At 41.1% G+C, this 6576-nt stretch overlaps 1 pseudogene; it reads left to right on the top strand.

The window, feature by feature from the left end:
- The first annotated feature begins 575 nt into the window (after positions 1-575).
- On the top strand, positions 576-737 carry LOC150101964 (U2 spliceosomal RNA; annotated as a pseudogene).
- Positions 738-6576: the final 5839 nt, after the last annotated feature.

Raw genomic sequence — 6576 nt, 5'->3', positions numbered from 1 at the left:
TGGACATAGACGAGGAGGTGGCATCAGCGTTCTTCATAGCTCTCTCCAAATTAGACATGGCTAAGGGAAGCGAGGTGGCTAAAAGAATAATGACTGCCCATAACAAACGACAGTCACAATAACCATCCCATGGTTTTCCTGTCCAGATCTATAATGTTCTCTAGTTCCCACAAGGTGGGGAGGCCCTGAGAACCCGAGCGGCGAAGGCTTACAGCGAGGCGGTGCAGCTCCTTGAGAGCTGCATCACTCAGGCCAGACCCTTCGCTCCACCTTTCTTTTTCGGTTTCTAGTCCTGTCTATAGTTTTGTTTTCTCTGTACTTCATGTTTTTGTTACATGTTTCCTTTATAGGATTTTTCCTTTTTCTAAAGTGAAAAATCAACGACCGTTTTAGAAACGCCCCTGGGGGGAAAACAGCTAAAACAGGTCAACTGAGGCCTCTTTAACCTACTCTGCCACTATGCACTCTATCTTTATTTCCTCTCCTACTATCTGCTGACTCTCAGCCTATCTTACTCTACAGGCCGATGATGAAGATTTGTTGAACTCACATATTATTATCAGCGTGTGTGTAAGATCGCTTCTCGGCCTTTTGGCTAAGATCAAAGTGTAGTATCAGTTCTTACCAACTTAACAGGCTAAGAACAAATTGTAGTATTTGTTCTTCACTGTTGATATCGATACGAGTTCCATCGGGGCTGTAGATCTAGATATTTAAACGGCAAATTACAAATCTTCTAAAACCACTGACCGGGGTAATATTAAACCCTCGGTGGTGGGAATAGTGTTAGCCCCCCCCCCCCCATCCGATCATACCCTCCATTCTGCCGTGTGTACGTACCCTCGGAATTGAGGTGTACGCCACAATCCAGGCAAGGGCGATGGCGAAAGCAATCATAAGAGTGCGTCGGTGCAGAAAACATATTCGGATTTATCCCTTATGGGGAAGGAAGATGCCACGTGGTAACCAAGAATATAGAGATGGAGATCAGAGAAAAACTTCTCCAAGCTTTAACTGTGGGAAAACAAAAGTCTCTCCCTTCACGGTAGGGAGCATCCTGAGAACCCGTAAGATACCAAGGTTCCCCCTAGAATACGCTGAGAACAACGATATCATCCGTAGCGTATTCTGTAAGTGGGGAGTTGTACGGGAAATCCAGGTTCACAATGACGTCGACAATCCTGAGTGGAGTCGGGGGAGGTAACCCCCGACTCCAAGTTCTTAACTTTATCCTCATAGGATCTGCCCGGGTAATGGTAAATTACCCAGGCGTCAAAACGCAATGCTTTCGGTGTGGCGCCTTCAATCATCTTGGGGCAGACTTCCCTCGAATAAAATGCAAAAATTACCTAAAAACAGGCCACAACCAAGAAAAATATGAGGCAGCTTGCCTGAAATGTGGTTCATTGACCCCAAAGTGGACACCTGCCCTTCCAGAACTCTTGCAGAGAGGATGGGTGGCGCAATCACATGAACAACAAAACCAAGTAATGAAAAGGTCACAACATAGGAAGAGTTTCCGCCTTTTGAGACCACCCCTGATCATGCCGCCATGTCAAAGACAACGAAAAGGTCCCGTAAGGGAGGGAAACCTACCAGAATTGCAGAAATCAGCAATACGATCCCAACAGAAGAGACTGACAATGCAGAAACCATCATGGTAACTCCCACGGACGAAAGCGGAGCTACCACTGCTAATATAGACATCGCCAATTCAGATAACGTAGAAGAAGCTGAAGTAGAGATGGAGACGAGCACCAACACTTCCAAACGGCGATTAAGTCCGCAGGAAGAATAGCTGACAAATCTCAAAACAGCAAAAGTATCTGAAACCGAACACCCAGAAGTCCCTCATGCAAAAGCAGGGGAGACTCTAAAACATTTCCTTAGAGGTATGCCGGGGGTGGCAGAAAAGTTCAAAGAAGCGATAGATAAAGTAGGAGAACCTGAACTCCTCACAGGGAAATATGGACCCGACATCGTCAGTGCAAAATGAGGTGACCTCTTCGTTGATGACATCAGCAAAATCACCCCTGAGCAAGTAGAGGTAGCCCTGGATATAGACGAGGAGGCAGCTTCGGCGTTCTACATAGCTCTCTGCAAACTAGACATGGCCAAGGGAGGTGAGGTAGCAAAAAGAATCACAACAGCCTACAAAAAAAGAAAGGAACAGTAACCACCTTGTGGGTTTTCTGTACTCAGCTTCACTGGTTTTTAGCTCCCACAGGTGGGGGAGGACCTGAGAACCCGGGCGGCGAAGGCTTACAGCGAGGCGGTGAAAAATCAACGACCGTTTTAGAAACGCCCCTGGGGGCAAACAGCTAAAATAGGTCAATTGAGGTCTTTTTACCTACTCTACCACTATGCACTCTATCTTTATTTCTTCTCCTACTATCTACTGACTCTCAGCCTATCTCTACAGGCCGATGATGAAGTTTGTTGGACTCACAAATTTTCAGCGTGTGTGTAAGTGTAGTATCTGCGTGAAGTTATCTATCTGCATAAAGTTATGCTGTCAAGGACTAAAATTCAAAAATAAAAAAGGGAAAGAACGCAAAGCGTTCCCCGTCAGCAGAATACCTCCGCTTACAGGGGAAGACAGACAGCCGTTCTGTTCGATCTGTTTTCCTTGCCTTGTGCACGTCTGTCAGTCTTCCCCTGTAAGCTGAAGTATTCTGCTGACGGGGAACGCTTTTCGTTCTTTCTTTTTTTTATTTTTATTTTTAAGTACATGAATTTTCGGCCTTTGTATTATATTCTCATTCTGTTATTGCTTTTAAAACTATTCGGAAGGCCTTAAAGTCAAATCATATTTCTGGCATATTAATTAAATATTTTCTAGGGTTTTTTTCTTCCCCACTTCGGGACCACTGGTCATGCTGGTCCTTGCGCAGAGGTTGTGCCCGAGTGGTACTACTCACTTTGTAAATATATTAAGAAATTTAAATCGGATGGATTAGATATTTTTAAAATAAAATCGCAAACATTATACTGGGAATTTTTTCCGCTTTCCAGATGTGATACTCCGCATCTCGGAACGAATATGGGAATTCTATTTCAAAACATGAAGAATAGCTGGGACAGCCATTTCACAGAGATTTAGCATGGCGGATAGCCTATGGGTAGCTCCCTATGAAACTGGTAAAGTCCCTATATATATACCACGTCCCTGCGACCCCTTTTGTGACGTTTGTCAGGACCTCGAAACGGTGGGACACTTTTTCTATTTATGACCTCCGCTCGGCGTATCTCGCAAAAATTAAGTACAGTATTAGAAATTCCGATGCTGTCGCTGGAGGAGGTTGTATACCTACAATTCCCCCCACCTGTCAGAAAACCCCCAAAACTCATAAATTTCCTTCCTTGTGAATGTACTGAGATATCATATCTGGAAAGTGGAGAAAAAATCGCAGATACACGATGGAAACAGGGTTTATGCCAGAGTCGGAAGCAGATTTTATTTTTATCTACCAAGATTCTTGGCACAAGAAATGCATTTGTTAGCGGATGGGCGGTTCGTAAATAAATGGTGCAAAACACCCATTCTCCGTATCCTTACACAGGGGCAAATTAAATTATGTATCTTCCTTTAGCATATCAGTTCTCTTTAGTATGTAATTCATTGGTATTATAGTTCAACAGGTGAGGGTTGGCCTGATAGAACCCGAGCAGCGAAGGCTTACGTCGAGGTGGTGCAGCTCCTTGTGGGCTGTATCACTCCGGGGAAGTCCTTCTCCCAATTCGTGGTCAATATGGTCTTTAAATTGTTCATATTCAAGATTATTTTCAGGCTCTTTCCTTTCAGATCATATGGTTGATCAAACTAAAATACTTCACGGTGTTTACCAATTGAGTTTTGTTTTCAGAACTGATGTGAGGAGATGATGTCTGCGGACCTTTTTAGCGACAACCATCGAGTTATATAGTTAATCAGGTCGACCGAGGACTCTGTTACCTACTACTGTCTTGCTCTACCTTTATTTCACCCCTTTTGCCATCTGCTGACCCTCAGCACTCTTTTTACTCCATAGGCCGATGATGAAAGATATGAACTCCTATAACAGGGGTTCCCATCATTTTTGTTTCCTAGAGCACATTCTAAAATACCGATAGGGCAGCGTGCACCATCTAATTTTTCAAGCATTTTTGAATTCTTTTGTTAAATGAATACATACAAATTTACATTATAATCAAATGTTTTATTACTTAAAAGTTTACATCATATAAAAATTTAAATACATATATGTAAGATAGTGTGATCTTTTGCATTTCATTTCATTGGCCAGTGCTTCATAATTAGGAGTAGAAGTAGAAGAGTGCTGGACGTAGAAGAAGAGGTGGAAATAAGTGCTTTCAGAACTCTTTGCTCAATAAATACGTCCCGGGGAAGTAAGTTGGCTGAAGACGCTTGGCAGCCCACAGCAAACGGAAGGCACACTAACCACCTCAGAGATTCCTGTGCATAGTATCACTGGTCTTTAGTTCCCACAGGAGGGGGTTGACCTGAGAACCCGAGCGGCGAAGTCTTACAGCGAAGCAGTGCAAGTAGTAGGGGAGGCTGTTTGAACCAGATCAAGATCAAGATAAGATAAGGAATCGTGACGTGATTGGTTGATGACGTCATTGTGTGCATGGCTTCATGGCTGTGGAATGTTTGGAATTTCCGTGTGGGCAACTGTGTCACTGGCTTCAGTTGTTGTGTTTTGGTTCGCGTATGGGTTTATGGGGGATTTTTTTGGTTCGCCTATGGAATTATGGGTGATGATAGAGATAAGGATTCGTGTTGTGATTGGTGGGACACTTTAAACCAAATGCTTCCGGTGTGCGTGGCTTCCTGAGTCAGAAATTTCCCTGGGAGCATATGTGGTCACTGGCTTCAGTTCTTGTGTTTTGGTTCGCGTATGGAATTATGGGTGATGGTAGAGATAAGGATTCGTGTTGTGGGTGTGTGTTGTTTTCAGATGTAGATAAGTGACGTCATTTGTTATTTGTAAATAAATGTCGTCATTTGTAAATAAGTGACGTTGTTGTTTTGAATGGAAAGGATGATATTAGTGGATAAGAAATCGTGTCGTGATTGGTGGGACACTTCTGACCAGATCAAGATTAAGATAAGATAAGGAATCGTGACGCGAATGTTTGTTGTTATTGAGTTTGGAATTTCGCAGGGCTCCCCTTCTGTCAGAAATATCACGTGGTGTGATGGGTGATATTTAGAGATAAGAATCGTGATGTTATGTCTTTGTGCGGTATTTTGGTTTGGCTATGGAATTGTGGGCTATGTTTTGAGATAAGATATCTTTGAATTTTCCCAGGGTGACACACATCCGTCATTGTCGTCTATGGGAATTCTTAGAGTATGTCGTGATGGCGGGTGTGATTAGATTTTTCTGAATAATTAATTATATACTAGTGTCACTCAAACATACGGTTTTTTTTTTATTTTATTTTATTTTATTTTATTTCATATAGATGTTTGTACTAATTTCCTATACATTTGGGGTATTTGTTTCCTGTTAAAGGGTGGGAATTCTTAGAGTAAGTCGTGATGGCGTCAGTCTTTCGAGCTTTTCTGAATAATTAATTATATACTGATGTCACTCAAACACACATACTTTTTTCCATACCTCATCTGTATTTTCTTCTATATTCATATTCTAATCAAGTTCATATTTTATTCATAATTCATCCGGATATTTTGGTTTGTCTAAAAGTAAGATCTTAAAGTTCAATAAATAAATAAATAAATAAACAAATCTTGTGTGAATTCACGGTGATTTCAAAAGTGTTCTTACTTAAACATACATAACACATCAAAGACACTGTTTGTTCTTTTAAGTTTACATATTTATTTCACAGATATTATTTACATTGCAATATGCAAGAAATAGGAATTGAATTTACATATATCACCAATGCAAATAGTGTTTTTCTTGGCGTAACATTTCTTTGATGAGGCAAGTTTGATTGCCTGATTTTGATACCACTTCCCAAATGATTATGGAAATTTCTCCGGTCATTAATATTAGCAGTACTGCTATAAAAGCAAGTAACTGCCACTTTTGCGATGTTTCTTGATTTTCACCTGCAAAGAAAAAAAATCATTGATAGTAATGGAAAAGTTAGCAGATTACTATAATCCTAATACAGTAGTTAGTTTTGGAAGTATCAAAGCTTTACAGAAACATACAAATTTGACACATGAAACCGTGAAAAGTTGGTTAGCAACACAACCTACTTATGTGAGACATAAACCCATTAGAAGAAAGTTTAAACGCAATCAAATCAAAGTCCCGACACTTTTACACACTTTTCAATGTGATTTGGCAGATATGTCATCCCTTGCAAAAGAGAATGGGGGTGTGTCTTTCCTTCTTGTATGCATTGATTGTTTTTCCCGATTTGCGTGGGTTCGAACATTGAAGAAGAAATCAGCAGACGATGTTGTTAATGCTTTCGAGTCTATTTTTAAAGAGGAAGTGCCATGTTATATAAACACTGATCAAGGAAAAGAGTTTTGCAACAAGAAAGTTCGTGCATTGTTTAAGAACCATAATATTCATTTCTACACGACCA

This window comes from Typopeltis vanoorti, chromosome 11 (genome assembly GCF_054136105.1).
Source record: "Typopeltis vanoorti isolate ZY-2024b chromosome 11, IOZ_Tvanoo_1.0, whole genome shotgun sequence".
In the NCBI taxonomy this organism is placed as follows: Eukaryota; Metazoa; Arthropoda; class Arachnida; order Uropygi; family Thelyphonidae; genus Typopeltis; species Typopeltis vanoorti.
The sequence above is the reverse complement of the archived record's forward strand: the minus strand, read 5'-3'. Positions and strand labels throughout refer to the sequence as shown.